At 46.3% G+C, this 22,546-nt stretch overlaps 1 pseudogene; it reads right to left on the bottom strand.

The window, feature by feature from the left end:
• Window positions 1–5,773: 5,773 nt before the first annotated feature.
• Window positions 5,774–6,324, bottom strand: LOC101578356 (annotated as a pseudogene).
• Window positions 6,325–22,546: the final 16,222 nt, after the last annotated feature.

Here is a 22,546-nt window from a genome sequence, read left to right on the forward strand (position 1 = left end):
CTGGGGGGCTGAGGGTGGGGAGGGGGCGGGCGCAGCTGGGGGGCTGAGGGTGGGGAGGGGGCGGGCGCAGCTGGGGGGCTGAGGGTGGGGAGGGGGGCAGGCAGGCTTGGAGGAGGGCGCAGTGGCCTGTGGCGGGCGACAGGCTGCAGGCCCAACCTGGGCCCGAAGCCCTCCGCTAACGTCCCCTCCTGTGCAGGGCTCCGACTGTGGCTCGCCAAGAAGGGCATGAGCTGAGACCTGCAAGCCCGGCAGCGACACACGTGATGGACTTGATTGGAGCCGTCGCCTGGATGCGATTTTGAAGAATCATGAATTGAACTTCCTACATTCGCAGGTGTAGCCATTAAAAGAGTGAAGGCGGAGACCTAGCGTGGCTCTAGAGCGCGAGGTGGCCGGTTCACGCCCCCGTCCCGACTCTTTTTGGGGCCGGGGAGATGGCTCAGTGGAATAAGTGCTTCCCTGGCAAGCCCAAGGCCCTGAGTTCAATCCTCGGTTCCAAATAAATAAATAAATAAATAAATAAATAAATAAGTGAAAGCGATAGGAAGAAACACAGGTCACGGGAACCCGAAGAGGCAGCAGGCCCTGGAAGCTCATGCGGTGCTGTGCAAGGCTGAGCTCATGGGGCCCCGAGGAGAAGCTCCTGGCGCCTGCAGCTCCGGGGCTCTCTCCAGCCCAAGGAGACAAGCCTGCCCCGGGCCGGTGCTCGCCCGCCCTCATGCCCGCTCTGCACGCGGCAGCTCGCGGGCCAGCTCAGGGCCCCACGCAGGCCCAGCTCCTGAAGTCACCAACTGTGAATCGGCATCTTGGCGACTTACCTGCCTGCGCCCACCTGAAGTCTGTCTGTGTTTCCGGTCCCTCAGTCCGAGATCCTTCTACAGTGCTCCTTCAAACGACCTTCATTTCCTACCTGAGTGTCCTTGACAGGTCCTTGTCCTCTTCCTAAGCAGAGATCTCCCTGACGTTAGTTCCTCCATGTTTACGAAGTGTTTCTCTCTCCTTAAAAGTTCTCCAGTTTATTGAAGTCTCATCAGTAACTAAAATCACACATATTTGAGATGATATTTTGCTGGGTGCACGCGTTTGAAATAATCACCACCATCAATCTGATGCACGTATTTGGTCTTCCTGTGGCTATCACGTTTGTGGCAGGGACATTCCAAGTCTACTTACCCAGCTGACGTCAAGCTAAGTGTGACTAACCGCAGTCAAAGAGCTGGATGCGGCCGAGCCCCGTGCCCTCTGATCACCACCCTCTCATGCTTCTCCCGGAAGGCCGCTGCCCCTGAGCCTCAGCCCCCACGATCACCGGCCTACCCTTGCCTTCTGCGAGTTTGACTTCTGTGGACTCCTTCTTTGGAGGAGATTGTGGAGTATCTTTCTTTTTGCATCTCACATTTCTCTTAGCATAACGTTCTCTAGGTTTACCCATGTCCTCACGAGTGACTACATTTTCTTTTTCTTTTTTTTTTTTTTTTTTTTCTCTGAATGCCCTCAGGCGTGGTTTGGCTGGCTGGAGTGTTGTGGGAATCGAACTACAGCAACCTGAGGCTCACAGCTTTGTGGAAGCAGCCACTTAAAGAACTGAGCTATGGCCAGGCCCCATAAGGATTTTTTTTTTTTTTTTTTTTTTTTTTTCTCCTCGAATGCCTTCAGGGCACTTTTGGCTGGCTGGAGGGTTGTGGGGATCGAACTACAACAACCTGAGGCTGACAGCTTTGTGGAAGCAGCCATTTAAAGAACCGAGCTAGGGCCAGGCCCCCTCAAATGACTACATTTTCTTGCTTATTTATTTGTTGCATTTTAGGGAGGGGTCTACAGGATGTTCAGGGTCTCACTACTAGTTCTGACTCGTAGTGATCCTCCTGTTTGCAGCTTTCCAAGTGCTGGGATTACAAGCGCTCCCCAGCACGCCCCGTTTCAGCTGCTGTCTTGGGGAAGGGCCGGCACAGCATGCCAGGGATCGAACCCTGGCCGCTGAGCTCTGCCTAAGCAGGCTCTTTCGTCCCCTGAGCTATCTGGCCGGCCCTAAAAAATTATTTTTTTAAAGAGAGTACAAAATAGTATTAAAAGAGAAAGAATTACAAGTGATACAGAATTTCACTTAACAAAGTCATATGAACTTCGCAGTATTTGTTGGAATGCACGGCGGTGTCCTCCAACCAGTTGTTCATAGCATTTTCTTGCTTTCAAAGTGAATCGTTGTCCCTGGCACACACAGGGTGACTTTCCCTGTCTAACCAGGCTGGGCACTTATATTGGTTCCATATTTTAAAAAATATTGCCACTACCAATGTCAATAAGCTTTTTCTTACAGTATTTATAGTTTTTCTTATAGAACATGTAATTTCACGTCTTACATTTATGTCTTTGACCTATTTTGAGCTGACTTTTTAATATAGTATGAGATAAGGATCCAGTTTCATTCTTTTGTGTGTGAATATTGGATTTTCACACCATTTATTAAAGAGACTGTTCTGCCGACATTCTGTGTTCTTGGCACTTTCATGCAGGAGCAGTTTACAGTCAATAAGAGGATTTATTTCTGACCTATCTATTGTGCGCTATATATCTGATTTTATACAACTATTCTACAGTTTTGGTATATGTCTGCATCTATGTCTCTATTTACATGTACAGATATCTGTATCTCTTCTCTCTCTCTCTCTCTCTCTCTCTCTCTCTCTCTCTCTCTCTTCCGCTCTCTCTCTCTCTCTCTCTCTCTCTCTCTCTCTCTCTCTCTCTCTCTCTCTCTCTCTCTCTCTCTCTCTCTCTCTCTCTCTCTCCTCTCCCTCTCTACCAAAGCTCTTATTACGCAGTTCAGAGTGGCCTGAAACTCACTGTACAGCCCAGGCTGGGCTCAAAATCACAGCGATCCTCCTGCCTCAGCCTCCCCAGCACCACCACACCCATCCTGTAGTGCATTTTGAAATCTGGTCGTTGGATGCCTCCAGTTTCCATTTCTTTGCTCAAGCTAGCTAGTGTCACTCACAGTCTTTGAGATCCACATGAATTTTAGGGGTTTTTGGTTCCTCTTTCTGTGAAAAACGTACTGGAATTTCACATAAGGATGTGAAACTAGACCCTCTATAAAGGATGCTTTAGGTGTTAGAGGTTTTTTTTTTGCAGAACCAGGGATTGAACTCAGACACTTGTGCTTGCCAGGGAAGCTCTTATTCTACTGAGCCATCTCCTCAGCCCCAAGAGATCTTAACAATATGAATTCTCCTAGTTTATGGATACAAAAATACCTCTATTTATGTGTTTTTTAAAATTTATTTCATCAGTGTTATATGGTTTCCAATGCTCAGAACTTCCACGTCCATGGTTAAATTTACTTCAGAGCCTTGTACTTTATTGTTTGGCAACTGCTGTAAATGGGATTGCTTTCTTGATTTTGTTGTGAAACAGAGTAATTGAATTGTGTAGGAACACAATCAATTTTTACATCTCATAACTTCAAGAATTCCTTTATTAATTCTTTTTTTTTTTTTTTTTTTTTTTTTTTGCGGTAATGGGGATTGAACTCAGGACCTTGCAATTGCCAGGCAAGCACTTATTCTACTGAGCTGCCTCCCCGGACCCTCCTTTATTAATTTTAACAGACTTTCTTTTTTTCTTTTAAGGGGATGTAGTCCTTAGGCTTTCCATGCATTAGGTCAGGCAGATAGAGGTCCTCTTACATCTTACCTGTACTTGTCTAAGTCAGCCGCGGTAGTTCCTCCTCCAGCTCGCTTTTCTGAACTTCTAGTATGGCTTTTAGCAGAAGGGACAAAGGTGAGCTCCTCTTTATTTCTGATCTGAGAGGAAAAAGCTCTCAGCTTCCTCCCATCGTGATGTCAGCGGTGGGCTGGCACTTTTATAGCTCTGTCATTGAGAATTTTTGTGCAAGTAATATGCAGGTGAAGTGAATTTTGTGACATACGTTTATATATGCAAAGACTCCATTGTATGATTTTTATCTTTCTTTTTTTAAAGACAGGGCCTTTCTGCATAGTTGAGGCTGACTTTGAGCTCACACGTAGCCTAGGCTGGCCTCCGGGTTGCAGCGACCCTCCTGCATCTGCCTCTTGAGTGCTGGATTACATAATGTGCCTGATAATGTGTGGAATTTCCGTTTGCTACTGTTTGTTTTGAAAAGGGTCTCACTGTGTAGTGCAGTGCCTTTTTGGTGAGTCTATGTTCATCAGAATTGGCTTGTGCTTCTCTTTTCATATAGAATCCTTCTCTGGCTTTTGTATTGGGCAGTTCTACCCTCATAAAACAAATTTCTCCAATGTCTCCAAAGAGTTTGAGAAGCACTGATGTCCTTTACAAATTTGGTAAAATTCACCATTGAGTCCACTTGGTCCAGGATTATTATTATCTTCTTCTTTATCTTCTTCTTCTCCTTCTCCTTCTCCTTCTCCTTCTCCTTCTCCTTCTCCTTCTCCTCCTCCTCTTCTCCTTCTTCTTCTCTTTCTCCTCCTTCTCTCTCCTTCTCCTCCTCCTTCTTTCTCCTTCTCCTCCTCCTTCCTTTTTAAAATAGTTTTTTGCTTAGAGGTTTTGATATTCTTTGTTGTTATTAATCAGATTAGATTTTTATCTCTTCATGATTCAGGCCGGGTAGGTGTACACTCCATTCTGCGTTACCTCCGTTTGCTACTGTTTGTTTTGAAAAGGGTCTCACTGTGTGTTTACTTTCAGGTGTGTGATTGATCCCAGCCCTCTGAGGACTCTGCATTTCTATGACCTCGCTTGCCTCTTCATCTGGGTTTCTATTTAAGTGCTCTCTCTTCCTAGTTTATTAAATGTTTGTAACTTTTGTTTGCCATAAAACCCAAGTCTTTTTTGAAAAAGACCAACTCTTGTTTTCAGTTATCTTTTCTATTCATTATTAATTTATTTCTGCCTTTTATGATTTTCTTTCTTCTGCTAATTTTTGGCTAAGGTCTTCTTTTTCTAGTTCTTTGAAGAGCAAAGTTGTTTATAGATCTTTCTTCCCTTTTTGTTGGGCTATGTTGTCACTCTGTAGCCCAGCCTGGCCTCTAATTTGTGGCCACACTCCTGCCTCAGCCTCCTGGGTTCTGACACTATATGCACACACCACCCCCTGGCAGAAGATTCTTTTTTCATAATGTAGACATTTATTTTTGTAAACTTTCCTACTGAACCACTTTTGCTGCAAACCATAATTTTGGTATGTGCTGTTTCTATTTTTGTCTCAAGATATTTTTGATTTCCTGCATAAGTTTTCCTTTGGTTCTCTGGTTGTGCAGATGCCGTCACCAGTTCGTCTGGACTAAAATGTCTCTCTTCTTTCCGGATCAACCCTTCGTTGTCAAACACTGCACTGTATTTATATTGGTTGATGTATGCATGCTCTAGGCTACAGCTTGGTATCAGTGACGATGTCCACAGCAGCTGTACGCCCTCCACCCAGCGTCTGGTAGAAGTGTTCCGACTTCTCGGACTCCCTTCCTCTCTTTCTTTCTTTCTTTTTTAAGTTGAAAAACCATTTATTTTACTGGAAAGATAAAAGTGATCCAACTCTAGGTCTAGCCTTTGGGCCAAAAGAAACCCAAGAGCGGTGGTGACTCTCACAGAGGTCATTCCCAAATCCAGCACTGTCCGGAGGCAGGAGGCAGAGGAGACAGGGCAGCCCCCACCACAGCTTCTGCACACAGAGAGGCCTGCTGGGAAAACGGAACATGAATGGGAAGCTACACAAGTATTAAACAGCAGCAAGAACAGGATAGCGGGCACTAGACAGAAAATGAGAGGAGGTCTGAACCTAGCAAGGTAAACCAAGGTCCGCGGTTCCTGAGGGACTGAATGTGCAGAGCCAAAAACATCCTGGAGACGGGGTACCAGCGAAGTGTGTATTCTCATGCACAATCCCAGCTCGAAATTTCAGTCCACACATCCCACCTGGAAACTCAGTGCTATCAAGGCCCCTGCTGGCCTCCGCTGCATCTCCTGCCCGCTCCGTGTGTACAAAGGCATCATCCTGCACGATGTCACATTCGATGACTGGACCATATTCCTTAAATTTGGCCCGAAGCTCTTGCTTGGTTCAGGTGGGCTGATGTTACCCACGTGTAACTCGGTTGAAGCTTTGCCCTTGTGCTTGCTGGCTTCCCTACTGCTGTTCACTCCCTGCAATTTACAGTGGCGCAGGCTCCGGATGGCATCCTCCGCCGCCGCTGTCTTGTCCTCTATGTGCACAAAGCCGTAGTTCTTGGTGATGTCACACTCTAGCTCCTCCCCATACTGCTCAAAGCGTGAACAGATCTCTTGCCCTGTGGCCTCCCGGGCCAAGTCTCCAAGGAACAGCCTCACCATCTCGACCCAGCCGCGTGGAGATCCGCAGGGGCTCTTCACGGCCCGGACCCTGCCCACCCTCCCTCCCTTTCTCTAGGCCTCCTCCACACTGTACCTGCCCGCAGCACACAGGACAGGGGACAAGGAAGGACAAGTGGAATAAAGGTGAAGCGAAAAGCACAGCAGTGATTCCATGATCTAAATGTGTCTTGTAGTCCACGGATTAGAACCGGATCCCAGCAGTTCACAGACACTCAGAGCAGGCAGGCCTGGGGCGAGGCCCGGCTCTGCACTCGGCGGCTGGGCCTTCCCGCCTCAGAGGAACTCAAGCCCTCTGGAAACTGTGAGCTGAAACAGCTCTGCTCTCCTTTAAAGTGTGGGTTTGGGGTGTTTTGTCTCAGCACCAGGAAGTTAACTGAAGCCCTAGAAAACTTGGTGAGAACTTGCCTCAAAATAAGGAGTTTCTAGGAAGGGCTGGGGATACGGCTGCCTGGTAGAGTGCTCCGAGCTGTCACCAGGAATGGGGGAAAGCCCACGGACCAATCCCTCTTGAGTATAGCTCTAAAAAAGTAAAGCTCAAACGTATATTAAATGGTCTATACTTGATAATGACATGGAGTCTGCTCTAAGAAATGTAAGATTTTTTAAACTCTCAAACATCAATTCATGCCATTTAATTAGTAACAAACTGAAAAGGCAAAGGTAATTGTTTGTGAGCATCTGAACAGGTAGGGAGAAGCATCCAAAGAAGCGAACGCCCACGCTGGGTGGCATCCCAGCACTGGGGAGGCTGAGGCGGGAGGATCGCAGAAGTACGAAGCCGACCTGGGCTGCTCAGTGAGCTCAACACTAGCTTGACATGAGTAGTAAAGCTCTATCTCAAAAAGACAACACTAAAAATCCCTAGTTTATTTTTAAACTTAATTATATTTTGAAGAGTAAACGCAAAAGCAAGAACAAAAATAAGAAACAAGGACAGAAACAGGGTACCAAACGATACATATGATACCAAACCCCCTCTAGTTTAAAATATCATCATATGATAGCTTTAAGAGTTAAATACTGGAGGCTTCTAGGCAGCCCGCATTCCGGCTCGCGTTTGCGCCGCCCCGCTGGCGGGCTCAGGCTGGGCACCTCCCGCCTGCCCTCGCTGCTCCTTCAGGCCTCCGACTCCCGCCCGCCGCCCTGGCAGGGCAGGGCCTTACTGAGTACCATCACACCGAAGTTATTAATTATATGCGTTTTGCTCGTTCAAAGAGAGGCCTGAGGCCCAGAAGTGTGCATTCCTGCTTCCAAGACCTCAAGGCTGGCCGGCTGGCCGCGGAGACCCTCCGCGTGGGCGAGGTTGCGGACGAGCCCAGCGGGCTGCAGGCCGTGGAGCACAGCGCGGTGCAGCCGGGGCTCGTCCACACCGCCCGCTCCAGCGTGCCGCTCCTGCCCGGCCCTTCGAGCAGGCCGAGCCGCGTACCTCAAGCTGCCGACCGACCGATGTCTCCGAGCTGGAAAACAGAGAAATGCTAGAACAAGTTGCCAATTTGAAAAAGTAGAATTTGTATCTTCAAGAAAAGCCCCATCCTAGGTGCTGCAAGGCCGCAGCGTCTTCCCTTAACGAAGGTGGCACAGCACTGCACCTCCACAAGGCGACTGCAAGACTCCAAGAAGAGAACGAGACATCGAAGCAAGACGGAAGGCAACGGAGACGCAGGCCAAAAGGCGCTGCACGGGAAGGCGGGGCGCAGAGCGCGCTCCAGGCCCGGCAGCTGGGCAGGGGACAGCAAGGGGACTTAGTGAAGGCGCGGGGCCGAGCGACCTGGGAGACACGGTGGCAGCTTAGAGAGTTTGAGAAGACGCTGAGCGACAGGCGGAGAGCCGAGAGCCCCCGAGCATGAGCTGCCCCGCCAAGCACGACCTGCTCGGGTGCAGGGCCAGCGGAGCCTGGCGGAGAAGGAGTGCGAGGAGAAGTGCCTGCGGCCCGCGGCGCATGGGACGTGGAGGAGGTCCTCGCCCAGAAGAAGGAGCAGAGCAAAGAGCTGCGCAGAAGGCTGGCGACGTCCGAAACTGAAGACCACCAGCGGAAGCCGCCGGCTCTGGAGCAGCGAGCCGCGTTCTTCCTCCTCATTTCTCTTAACTTTGGTCTCTCCTCCCAGCGCGTAGGGCTCGAGCTCCTGTTCTCGGCTAACTGGAAAGGGAAGAACTTGTGACGATTCCAGCCGGATGTCGTCAGCGCAGCCCTGCCCTGTCCCGACCGGGCAGTGAGGGCTCCGCGTGGCGGGATGCAGAGACGGAGACGAGGCTGATCCTTTTGCGTTAGCATAAAGAAGGGTCTTTTTGATAAATGGTAAGAGACTTAATGACATCTGTACTTTTACATTCCCCAGAGGTAAAATAGAGTTCTGACAAAAATAAAAAGTTAAATACCATTGAGTTTTACATTATATCTTAAAACTTCTATTTAAAATATACTCATTTTCTTTTTATTTTTTCAAACCAACTTGGTAGACAGTTTCAATAATTAACACATTGCATATGTTTTTCCTAGTGGTTAATTGCTGTACAAGATGAAAAACAGACTCACTTTAATGGCAAAATGATGAAATGTTAAATTTAAGAAAACTAGAAACTTAAAACAGAAATTACTACAAAGAAATCATTAATAAGTATACTTCTCATTGGCATGTGAGGCTATATTTATGAACTGAAATTAAAATTCTGGTAGCAGTTGTGCAACTTCTGAAATGACCAGCAGGGGTCAGGCTTGTACTGCGTTATACATTACTAACACCCCCGAGTTGGCGTTTGCTGATACGCTGAACGTGAGAAAACACACAATACTCTCCGAGTTGAAAGAGAAACACTGTTTCTCAATAATACCTTTTTGCCCGTTGATTGTGAAGTTGCAAATTCTGGAAAGCAATTTGACGTTGTTTACTCATAGGTAATTCAGTTGGAACTTAAAATGAAGCAACATCTGTCCATAAAACATAACAAATTTAGCAAACAGTTGTTAGCTAGAAAGGAACAGCGCACAGCTACGCATGAAATGCAGCCTTTCATTGCTTAACGGAGAAGACGTTGGCTGAGAAATGTGTTTTAAGGTCCCCCCCTCCCCCCCGGAACATCTCGCAGCGCAGGTGCACAAACGAAGGAGGGAGGGCCGCACGGCGACGCGTCGTAGGACCGCGTCCTGGATGCGCCCGCCGCCGGGCGAAAGCCGTTCTGGGGCGTCTCGGTGTGCACGACGGGCGCGGTGACTCGCAGGTACTTATCTCACGTATATTCGCGTATGTGTTCGGATCGGATTTGAAAGTGTGTGCGTGGAAGAGCACAGCGCTGCCAACAGTACCGACGGGTGGCAGACTGTTTAGTTTCCTTTTCTACATCCCTTTATTTGTTCTAATTTCTAAAATTTCTAAGATTACGCAATGCCTTATCGTAAAACACAGATACTTAAAAGAAGCGCCTCTCCAGGTGGATTCTGCGCGGTGGGAACGCTCCGCTCCTTCTGGCTGCAGCCGGGGAAGGCTGGGGCGCTGGAGCAGGAAACCGAGGAAAAGGGGGCTGGGGTCGCGGAAAGGGGCCCCCACTGCACCGCGCGTGCGACCCCCGCGGGCCTGCGGCTGCGGCCCTCCCGTGCGCACTGCTGCGCCGCGCTGCCTTTGCGCTGTTTCTTGGGTCACCGATTAGGTACCTAGGCGGCCCATAGATCTGTTTAATTTTTCTGATGACTTCAGAAGGTAGGTGCTCTTTTTATTTTTATTTTTATTTATTTATCTATTTTTTGGTGTCTTTTAGTACAGGGTCTACAAGGTCTCACTATGTAGATCGGACTCATAGTGATCCGCCTGTGTTCAGCCTCCCATGAGCCGAGATTACCAGCGCACGCCACCACGCCCAGTCTCTCTTTTTATTAAATTAAAAAACCCGAGGCGGACAGAGCTGAGGTGGGAGACCGAGAGGTGGGTGCTCCGCACTTGGCTTCGCTGCTCCACCGGAACTGAACCCCGCGCACGGAGCTGGCGTTTTCGTACTGATTATGTGAAAAGCCAGCGGCGTGGACATCTCAGTCTGTGCAAGTCACATGTCAATGAAAATTGTCCCTGTGTTTAACAACACTTTAGGTCTAGCGGGCTTTTCTCCTGTAGAAACAGTTTCCATGAGCACGGAGCTTAGCGCATCCTCCTTCGGGCGCTGCCCAAGGGGCTCCTCAGGGGCAGGGCTGAAAGCTCTGTGTGTCGACACACAGACAGAGAGACAACTGGTTCCTCCTGGGGCCTTGCAGCTCTCCGAGGCGATGGCATGGGATGAAAAGGGATGCGATGGGGCGGGACGGGATGGGATGCGGTGCCACGGACGTTTCCCTCTCCCGGCAGCAAGGCGCCCACACCTGCAGCGCTGATTCCTTGCCAGGGAGCTCTGGGCTCCTGAGCACCCATCCTGCATCTCCCTTGTCCTCTGCTTTGTATTTCTCTCTTCCGAGGAGACAAAATAACGAAATGAAATCAGCCAACAGCAATGGTCAGCTTGCACAAAGGAGCAGAACAGGGGAGTATGGAAAAATTGTAGGAAAAATTATTACTATTACACAATTATTTTCTAACATATACACAATTAAAGGGTGAAAAATTTCAAAAGTGAGATATATAGGTATTATTTCTAAAATGAACGGGAATCAGTTGCATATAGAGGAATGGTAGCTGCCTGAAAGAGCGTTTGAGTTTCTCTTTTCTTCTTTTATGAGAGAGAGAGAGAGAGAGAGAGAGAGAGAGAGAGAGAGAGAGAGCTCTATGTCATGATCCTTGTGCCCTGGTTATTCCGAGTTACGGATCCTCCCAAGACGCATTGCTCTTCCGTGCCACTGTTCCTCAGCTCTCCGATGCTAGGAGCCATTGCTGTACTCTTCGGGGGGTCTCTACTGAATCTTGACAGCTTAATTTTTATATGCTATATTGTAGCAGGTTTCCAGCTATATCGTGTCTCTCCTCCTCAGAATGTGCTTTTTCAGTGGAGTTGCCATGAGTGCACCTCCCTTGTGTGAGTGGAAGTCTGAGATACGCAGCGTCCTAGGAATGGCCTCCCCTAGGTGCTGGGCACCAAGTTGTAAAGGGTCACTGCAGACACCACGTAGGAAGTTAGCGTCTGTGAAATATTGTGGTGGTGGATTAACTGACGTCACTGTGTGATCCCCAGCTGAGCTGAGTCAGCTTTTTTGCAGTATTAATCATGGATTTAGATGATTCTAGGTGAGCTAGTAATAATTACTTGAAGTACTCAGATTCATCTAAAATAATCCTATCAATAACACTTTAGGTATTTTTCTTACAACATATTTTGTTAAAATGCTTCTGATGACAGAATAGTTATGCATGAAAAAACTGTAACAATGTTAGTAGTAAAAAAGAAAAGAAAAGAAAAGAAAAATTTATGTAGAGGGAAACCAACTAGTAGGAAGGAAGGAAGACAAGTAGAAATGAAGGGAAAGGAAACACTTGTTCTGAGAAGGTTGCCTGTGTTTCTAACTTCACACAAAATCAAATGGCTGAAATAATCCACACGAAAACAGTTCAAGTGTGGCGTTATCCATGGCAAAAGACGTGTGGGTGCCATTAACCAGGGAGCAGAGATTCAGGGAAGATTGTAATAGAGCCTGCTCTTCAATCCTGGTAACCCAGAGCCAGGCTGTTAAAACTTATTGTTTCTACAGGGAGTATATTTTAAAAATATGTTGCTTTTTTTTTTTTTCTTTTTGAGGGTACAACAAGTGTGATGGAGGCTGGCACTCAGGGGATGGAACCCAGTGCTTTAATCCGCTGAGCTATTTGGCCAGCCCTAAATTCATTTTATGTTTGACTGGTGTACTGTTATCTGATTCTTTTTTTTGCAGTACTGGGGATTGAACTTGGTTCCTTGCACTTGCCAGGCAAATGCTTATGCTGCTGAGCTATATCCCTGGCCCCTAAATTTTAGTCTTTTCGGCTACTTCAGGCTGCCTTAAGGGTGGGTCTGGTGCAGCTTCTGGAGCTGGGAATCGAACCACGGTCCTGTGCACCTGACTGCATTTGCCCAAGCGGTGCTGTAAACAACTGAGTTATCTGGCAAAGCCCCTGTTTCTTATTGGAAAGGCTCACTACGCCTCACCAGGCACAAAGCAGGCAGTGTACCCACTTTTTCTCCAGAAAGACCTTTGCCCAAATGCCATGGAAGCCCCATCTTCACAAGGTTTTCTTCAACTGCAAATGAACGTGTTTCTGTCACTTATCACCAGAGGATGTCTGAATAGCCTCGAACTCCAACAAGTGGTAGTCTTGAACTTTGTCCCTGTAAAGATGTTAAGCGATTCTATATTTGAACAGTCCCAAGTGAATATATGTACCATCTATGAGACAGTTGCGACAAATCTCATTTTTGGTGACTCCCGGAGGTTGCTCTTCTCCAGGCTCTCACCAGCTTAGCCGTGAGGCTCCGAAGTCCATGGTGACATCGCCGCGCAAATCGCGCACGTGCCTGCTTACCCTATTCAAGAGCACACCTCTAAAGTGCTGCACAACTTCTCTGTCAAGTGAGACACTGCCTTGACAGCCGGCTCCACTTCCCGAGACCTGCGTGCGGCGAGCCTGACGTGGGCCGTTGCCTCTGCGTTCCTGACTGCTGCAGCGTGACAGCTACGTTTCGCATCTGTCGCTCATGTATGCCCTGCACATCAAGTGCACGCCGAGTTCCGAAATGTTTGCGTGGATGAGGAGTAGGCATTCCCCACAACACTAACGCGGTTTCTTCGTAGGTTTCTTCCCAGCAAGGGGAATGCGTTTCCGTCGTACTTCGGCTGTCTCGTGTGGCTTAGCCGGATAGCACCCACATGCACCATCTAGAACGCACGTGCTCAGCTGTGCAGACTGACTCTCCGCGGGTGGAACCTGTCCGCAGATGGCGGCTCGAGGCTTCGCCAGCGCTAAGTACTACTGAGTGCTTCTGCGACTTAGTACAAACAACTTGGGAAGTGGAATGAAAGGAGGTAATTGGTCCATGAGGGAGCTGAGCTTGTAACCTTAGTGCCCGCCCCTGCTCCCAGGCGTGGTTTAGAGTTGAGAATCAGTGGTGTAGCTGTGATGTTTCCCACACATCACATTTTTATTTTTATAATTTTGTAAATCAAATTGTGAAAACATTTTAATACAACAATTAAGCTCAGAGGAGAGAGGTCAGGGTGCCGCTGGGTCGGGTCTGCTCAGGAAGTCTGACAGAGCAGGTGCTCCTGTGAGATGTCCAGTTGGGGAAGTTGCATGGGGCCATCTGGTGGCTGGGCAGAGCTAGCCACGGATGCTGTCCTACTCCGCAGTGGCCCCCTCCCCCTCAGGACCACAGCGGGAGCTCACGGGCTGGCCATAAGGTGACTGAGGCGTTCATCTGCACACAGCCTCGTCTTTACATCACTCAAGTCCTCTACAGCAAGTCGGACAGATGACGGACACACCCAGTCTATGATTTAGAAGGTTCTTAGCATCTGCGTGCACTAGGGTCGCCTAGGATGGACTCTAAATACATCCACGTGCCACTTGTTGCCGGCTTGTTCAACGATGCCCAACCTATACGATGGAGACGAGAGATTCCCAACGCCTGGTGACATCACCTTAGTCATCCTAAGGTTGGAGCCTGACGCACTGCTCTCGTGTTTGTGGCAACACTGTTAAAGAAATCACTCTGCTGGTAGTCCCATGGGCGTAGGGCACACACGGTTGTGTACAGCTCATAAAACCTCTTCATGGAACCAGGAAATAAAGTACCATAAACTTTGGACATTGTTTGAGCAAGCTTAAAGGTTTTCAGTTTTAATGATGAGAACTAACAGTAGAAGATTCTTAGAATAATTATTTTAAGAATAGTAGCATATTCTTTAGTGGCTAAAATAAAGCCATCAATGTTTATAGAAAAAGGGACTAGGAATAGGAAGTAGGAAGATTTTTCCAAATGGGAATGGAAACAGAAGATATAGGGGAAAGGGGAAAAGGGTTTAAAATGAATCAAAGAAAACATGAAAACAGAGCTATCTAAACTCCTTGGGCTAGAAGGGTGGCCCTGCTAGGCAAGCGCTCTACCGCTGAGCTCCACTTCTAGTCCAGTGGCCCATACACTGTTCCCTTTAGTTAGTTAATTATCAACTTGTTATCTGCCTCTGCCTATAGCTTGTAGACATTATCCTTCCAGAAATTTTTAATCTGCTTTGTTAATGAGATATTGCCTGGGAGCAGTGTCCGGCAGCTGCATGCGGTATATAAATGTTGGCCTAAGACCTCACTAATATCCCTGTGTAATGCTTCTCTCTGTCCCGCTCTGCAGACCCTCGTACACAGGCAATAATGACAGAGGATGAAGCAGGAGGTGGACCGTGGCTTTCCTGTATGTTTCAGTGAGAACCGGGTGTCTGGCTACTGATCTAGTTGAGGCCCTCGGACCGCATGCTCTGTAAGTTGAAATAGCTCCCTAACTCCCGGCACGTGGCCGCAGCTGCACTTGCATCGATGCTTTTCTTAGCTTCCTTCAATGCTATAACAGCCTTCCTCAGAACTTTATTTTCTTTTTATTTTTCACAACAAAATGGTATTTTATTTATACTTTTACAAAGTTAGTAACATGTGACACAAGGTTTCCTGGTGACAAATAGCTGACTTTAACCGGACAAGATGTTTATCCCAGGACTGAGGTAGCTCGTTTGCTTTAGGCGCTGAGGCCTAGTCCCGCCTGCACACACTGGATCGATTTCCTGCCTTCCATGGCGCCCAGCATATCCCCCTTTTTTGTTTTTGTTTTGCCAGAGATGTGAATTCCATTGTAGTTAGAGAAGCTGTATTGCGAGAAGTCTTTAAAGGACCTTCTCATACTTGATGCCAGCCCAAACGTCGTAGGCACTTGAATTCAGCAAAATAGCCCAGTATGGACCAATAGTCCATAATATTTGTGGCTTATCAACAGAGCTGGAAATTGTCAGAAGTTGTTGACTTGAACCTTTTATAGCTCAGCATATTAATATAACTTTATTTTTTATACCTCATGGTACACTTTTCTGCTGGATGGTTAAGACCAAGTTAAACCAAGACCTGTATAACTAAAACTGTAACTTTTGCTATCTGATGCGGTCAGTCAAATCCCCCCAGGATTTACCCTGGAACCATGCACGGCACCTTGTAGATCCTTTGTCAGTGTCAGCCATCTGGCTGAGTCATGGCCATTGCTTGACCAATTTGCTCTCTGTAAAAGCCTGAGAGAATGTTTTCTCTCCAGGTGACTCTCCTTAGGCACACTGTACATCGTCAATCACTTTCCTCTGTGGTCCCATAATCTCCTTGAACAGAAAATTTGGGACATCACTTAATTACAGAAAGTCAAAGCAGAGGTTCTCTTATGTCCTGAGTCCTCACTGACCTTGGAGGGCTAGGGCCAAAATACTGGCTATCCTTTTACCCCAAGAAGTTTAGATCGCTCTATTTTCATGCTTCCTTTGATTCATTTTAAGCGCTTTTCCTTTTTCCCCTACATCTACTGTTTGAACACCTTCCCATTTGGAAACATCTTCCAGCTCCCTATTCCTATCTTCTTGCTTTCTATCACTTATTTTGCTTTTTAATTGATATCTTGAGAATGTATAAGAGAAACATAGATTAAGAATTGGAGAGAGTGGGAAGAACAGAGGGGAAGTAGGCAGAAGAACAGAAAAAGGAATTAAAGCGAGTCACATACGTGCCCTAACTCCCCACAGTAAATATCATCATGAGTATACTGCAAACTTGTGCTAATGAAAGTATATTAACAAAATGAAAACATAAAGGTAGGTCCACATTCATGGTCTTGTGGTCACTGTAGCTCTGATAATTGCTCTTGCTGGTATCCTCCTCAGATGGGGAGCAAGCATGGCCTCAGTAGGGCTCTGTAAATGTGGTCAGTCACTGTTTTATTTACTTTTCTTGTTACTGAGACAAAATATCCAACACCAAAAGTTAAAGGAGCAAAGGTTTATTTCAGCCATAGTTTGTAGAGGCTTCCGTCTATGTTTGGCTGGCTCCAAGGCAGGGTGGCACTTAGAGTAAGGTCACCCATGCATGGCAGCAGAAGACAGCAAAAGCAATGAGAGGGGAAGCAGGGAGCAAGTCTCTTTTCCTCCCTTATATTGCACATAGGCTGCCTGCCCTATAGCGCGTGCAGTACTCCTATCCCCAATCTCAGTGCTGGGCAATAAAACAATTGAAAACTCTAGAATTATTCACCTCTGACAATCACTCCCTGCACACCACACAGGGCTCTGTGGGAGCATCCATCGCAAGCTGTAGCATCCCACCCAGGGCCTGCCAAAGACTGTGCACATCCTCTGTGCAAAAGGCCTTCAGTCCATCTCTCAGAGTTGCCAAAGTCCTAACAGTTTCAGCACTGCTGAAAAATCCAAGCCCCAAGGCTCCTTCCAGATCTAAGGCAAACTCTTAGGTATGAGCCCCTGTACAAATGAAAAGAAAGTTAGGCACTTTCAACATTCAATAGCACAAGATAAAAGTTCCAATTTCAAAAGTCACAAACAGAGGGCTACAAGGAGTAGGACCAAAGCTGTCTCAAAGCTCGCAGGGCAGAGGTGAAGTCTTGTAGCTTCATGTGCAGCCTCTGAAGCAACCTGTGGCAAGCTGTGGGCTCCCAAAGGCTTGGGTTGCTCCACCCCTGTGGCACTGCCAATGGAAGTAGATCCCACGGTTTCTCTTTCAGGCCAACTTTGCTCCTTCCTTGCAGATTTCCTTAGATGATTCACTTTCCTGGCTTTTCCAAGATTCTGGGGTCTGTGTCATGTTTAGGCTTCACACATTGCCCACCCTCTCAGGGCCTTCTAAACTCTGTGGGACCCTTACTGACCCCACAACTTCTGAATTCTGCATGCATCTAAAACCAATGTCATGCGGATGATGTCCAGGTCTGTTGCCAGTTGCTCTCTGTTGGCTGTAGGGGCCAAGAATGTGGGTTGATGGGAACTCTTAATTCAATTCTGAAAAATAAATTTTCTAGGCTGCCGCCATTCTGAAACATTGTGCAGCTGCTATCATTAGGAAACATGTTACTCTGTGGATTTCTGCTCAGAGAAAAGGCTTTCACTTTTACAATTTTGAGGCTGCAAAGGATGGAGTCCTGCTGCTCCTTGTGATGCCCTCAGACCATCTTTTCTCTTTTCTTTCTTTCTTTCTTTCTTTCTTTCTTTCTTTCTTTCTTTCTTTCTTTCTTTCTTTCTCTCTCTCTCTCTCTCTCTCTCTCTCTCTTTCTTTTTTTTCTATTACTCAAACATTTTTATTTTTTAATTTTGAAGTTTAAGGTAACAAATTACTTGTATGCACAGGACATAGAATGAAAACTTACATTTTTACTCTTTGTCAAATTTGTGATACCATAAATATAACACTGTTAATGATTTTTTTTCAACAAATATCTTTCTTTCTTTCTTTCTTTCTTTCTTTCTTTCTTTCTTTCTTTCTTTCTTTCTTTCTTTCTTTCTTCTTCTCAGTAAACAAGATCTTCTCTGCAGTCCACAGCTTTAGTGGAGTTTTCTTTCTGGCCAAACTCACAGCATTTTAAATCCTTCTGATGGCCTCTTTGCTGTTGATTTTCAAATAAATCTGGCTAAAAGCCCCCAACCATAGCCATGCCACTACTTCAACTTTCAACTGCTTTGAAATTTCTTTTTCAAGATTAGTTTGCTGCCTTTAATCTCAGTCTCGGGCAGAGTCTCTGGATGTGAGCAAAATGCCACCAGACTTCTATCAAGCCACGGCGCACACCGTCTGGAGTCCAACAGTCAATGCAGTCTTTCTTCCTGGCAGAAACCTCCCAAGCCTGGCTTTTACCAGCAGATTTCTAGCAGTTTTCTGAGCTCTGACCAGAATCTCCTGGGAAGAGTAGACTAAGGTGTTCCAGCATTTTCCAGTGAGCATCTTTGAACCTTTCCACACTCTTCCCACAAGCCATTCTCAGTCTCCTGCACCACATGATGAGGTAGAAGCACAGCAACAGCCCTACTCCTGGTACCAAATTCTGTCCTAGTTTCGTTTCTTGTTGCTGGTACAAAATACTTGACATCTAAAGTTAAAGGAAGAAAGGTTTATTTAACTCACAGTTTGTAGAGGGTTCAGTCCATAATTGGCTGGCTTCAACGCATGGTAGTTCAGAGGATAGGGGCAACCATGCATGGTGGTAGAAGACAGCAAAAGCAACAAGAGTGGAAGGGTGGAGCAAGCCTCTTTTCCTCCCTCATATTGCATGTAGGCTATGCACCCTAGGCCACGTGTAGCACTCATACCCCAATCTCAGTGCTGCACAGTGAGCCAATCCCAAACTCTAGATTTAGCTGCCTCTGAATAGTCTTCCCCGTCACATCTAGACACAAGCCATACCATTCACACTGCGCACTTTGTCTCTCTGGGAGCTAATCCTGACAGTGTCACGTGCGCAGTCCTGTCTTGTCTGTCTGCTCGAGGATGGAGGTCCTCTGATGGCTATTGGCAAGTGCTTGCCAGTAATTAGTGTATCATGTTCCTTTCCCATTGGGCATTCACAGAAAGAGCAAAGACCAGTGCAGCCATGGGATTTTAGTGACGTGATGTAAGCTACCATGAGTACATTTGCTTAGCTATGGCAGTGTTCATGAGTGGGAAAGGGAAGTCACAGAAAGACAGGCCTGGATTTAGCTCTGAGTGGATGCAATACTTGAGAAGGTTACATAACCTCTGTTAGCCTCCTCTGCCTTACCTATTAAAATGGGGATAAAAGTATTACCTATGGGGCTTGTGTAATCATTACACAAGATCATATATCCATATATGTTACACATTTGTATTGCATACATGGATACTATTATGGTCTGTGTGTATTTGGCCCTCCAAAGACTCATGCAGTTATGAGGCAGACTTCTAGGGTTTGAGATTAATTCCTGATTCATTGCTGGGATTATGGGTGTGAGTGTTGTTTGGATTATGGGTGTAAATGCTGCTGGGATTACGGGTGTAAGTGAGACACCCAGCCTGGGGCAGATAGCCTGAATGTAGCACAAAGGAGACAGACTTGCTCTCTGTGGCCGTTGCTGCCACTGCTTGTCTCTTTTGCTCTCGCTGTTTTGATATTTTCTGCCATCATGAATGGCTGCTCTCTTTGTCCTGAGCCACTCTGCCTTGGAGCCAGCTGAGTGTGGACTGAAACCTCCACTGACTGTGAGCTAAATAAACCTTTCCTTCCTACATTTTGGATGTTGAGTACTTTGTCCCAGCAATGAGAGAAAAGTAACTGAGACAGATACAATATGAAATTTTTCATATATATTATTTACACATTGGACATGCATTAAGGATTTATTAGCCAGGTGTGGGGGCACACACCTGTAATCCCAACACTTGAGAAGCTGAAGTAGGAGGATCACTGTGAGTTAGAATCCAGCCTGGGATACACCATGGCTTCAGGGCCAGCTTGAACTACACAGTGAGACCCTCCCTCAACACCTATCCCCTAAAATGTATTTATTGTCTAGGAGCAAAGACAATAAATAATAAAATCGAATACTTAGAGTTGATTTCATATGTACCCAGTGTTGTTTCAAGCTGTATGGGTAATAATGCACTTATTCTGTAGGATAATCCTTTGACATAGGTGCTATAACTATACGTGCATTACAGACAAGGACAAATCAGGCAGGATGACTAGCGCAGTCAAGGTCACTCATGTCAGTGGTGGAGCCTGAATCTGCACTCAGCCTCGTGTGAAGGTCCTTTTCTTCAGAGGATAACATCTCAGTTCTGACGGCTAGAGGACTCTGCGCTTTCTTGTTTCCGTTCTACACTCTCCAGCTGACACCAGGGAAAGGCTTGCTGCCTCATGCACGTAGACACCAATATTTTGGCACTGGTTTCATAAAAATAAAGAGCTTTCTAAAAAAATAAATATATAGGTTAACCCATAAGGGGAGAGGAGGCATGTCCAAGTCTGTCTCCTGAGTAATCTGTAGGTGTCCTGGGATGAAGGAAAGGGAGGGTGATGCCGTCTCTGAGCGGAATCTCTTGTGGCGATGCTGGAGCTTGTGGGGCTTGTGAGCAGCTGGGAGCTTTCGCCCTTCATTGTTGCAGTGGGGCTGCTGTGTTGGCAGCGCCTGGCTCCTCACCGAGGTCTCTGCTACCCTGTGCTTGTTCTTCAGGCTGGCTAGGTCCTCCAGGCTCTGTGATCACTTCGGTTTAGGCCCTCAAGTCTGCATCTGCATCCTGAAAAAGTTTGCATAGCAGTTTTTAGGGGCAGAAGTGGAGCGGCCATTTAATAGCCTAGTTTCAAAATTCGTTTTGTATTTTTTCACAATTAACATTGCATTATTGAGAAGTGTGAACAGTCACTATAAACACGCACCTTCAATCTTGTATGTGTGTGTCTGTTGTATAAGCTGGCCAAGGCGCAAGTGCGGGGACTTGGAGGGATGTCCTGATGTCCCAGTGTGAGTCTCCTTGGGCCAGTGTGTGCGTGCACGTGTGCGCTCAACAGGTAACGCTGTTTCCCAGGAGCGATTTTGTTACAGATGAACCAGAGAATATTCATCACTCATTACAGATTTGAGAGTAGGAGGAGAAGAAAATAAAAATAGTAACAACATCAGGTTCCTATTATGTGAAGAGAAGAGATGTAGCAGAGATGTTAAATAAATTCTCCTTACAAGCTGGTGCTGCAAAGGAAAGGTCTCTGTCTTGCAAAGGAATGGCCCACTTTTCCCCAAGACAGAAGTAAAGTTTAGTGAAAGGCAGAGGTAAGATCAAAGGTAATCTGTATGTGTGAGTATATGACATACTATTTTAATGAAGTAGCAGTATTTACATTGATCTTCAAAAAGTGAAAGGAGAAAAATTTGCATCTTGGGATTTGTAAAATTTATCTTAAAATTTAATGAATTTCACATTTAAGTAAATTATTAGACTTACAAGTCACAGGACAAGACTAATAATTCAATAACTTTACCGAAATGCTTCTTGAATGAAACCTAATCTATCATCTTAGATTTAGTTCCCAGTAACGAAATTGTCTGAATCAATCTATCCCTTGAGCTTTGTTGTCAGTACGATTGCTTTTTGGGGTGCAGGCATGCATTCTCTAAAGAGGATGCCATTCCTAACTAAATGCCAGAAGTTGGGCTGCCAGTGGGAGGGAAAGATTTTACTTTATTTTTTTACCTCTTTGGACATGACAAGGGGAATTTCAGTCATATGTACCTGTTTTTATAGGTTGCCAACGTTAGAGAGAAGTGTCATCTCCCAATCAAGAATGGTGAGTCAACAGAAATTGCCCAGAGCAACTGTTTCCTCTTATTCCTTGCTGGGAAGGTAGCTGTGAGTAAGAATCCGACCCTTTCCTACAACTGGCACAGCCTGTAAGTTAGCAGCTTAATCCTCAATTTATCTGTGCAAAGGTCAGTAAACTTCAGCATCAGAATGTAACATTAAATTAGCAAGGCTTCTTATAAAAGTAGACCTAGGGAGAGTGTTTAGATTTCACTTGGATTTCCACTCGAGCATTTAAACACTACTCTTCTGGCAGGCGGTTACATGAACGCTTGGTGTTGTTCCTTGACACTGTCTTGGACTAAAATAAACCCTTTGAAACAGTTTTGTAAACTGCACGGGAAACTACAAAATATCAGGAGGTGCCAGACGCTAAGATCAGCAAGACTTTTGAAGGACAAAGAGCCTGATCTTCCAAACGTTTCTCCTCTGGTTGGGAATTTTACACAGAACCTGAAAGTTGAAAGTGAGATCAGGGCTGAGCAGAGGCTGCAAAGGAAAAACAGAAAGCAGAACCAAAACTGAAACCGAGCTGCAGCCTTGTGGCCCAAAGGGAAGGTGCTCAGTGTGTGCAGTCCTTGTGTTCAGGTGACCCACACGCTGCTAACCTGCAATCCTCAGGCCAACGACCCTGGCGCTCAAGCAGTTTTGAAGAGAACACTCTGTCTTTAGGTGGCTGGAAAAATGCATTGAAGGAAAAATTTCTAAGTGGGGAAGGGTATGGAATGAAAGCTGTTTCAGGCTTCTGTTAGCTATTCATGCTAGTTTATTGCTTGAAAAGCAATGATCCCTCTGCCTACAGACTCATAGCTGGCTCTTTATCCAAGATGCTCCTTTCTTTCTTTCTTTCTTTCTTTCTTTCTTTCTTTCTTTCTTTCTTTCTTTCTTTCTTTCTTTCTTTCTTTCTTTCTTCTTTCTTTCTTTCT

Source organism: Octodon degus, unplaced genomic scaffold, assembly GCF_000260255.1.
Source record: "Octodon degus isolate 3935 unplaced genomic scaffold, OctDeg1.0 scaffold00248, whole genome shotgun sequence".
Lineage (NCBI taxonomy): Eukaryota > Metazoa > Chordata > Mammalia > Rodentia > Octodontidae > Octodon > Octodon degus.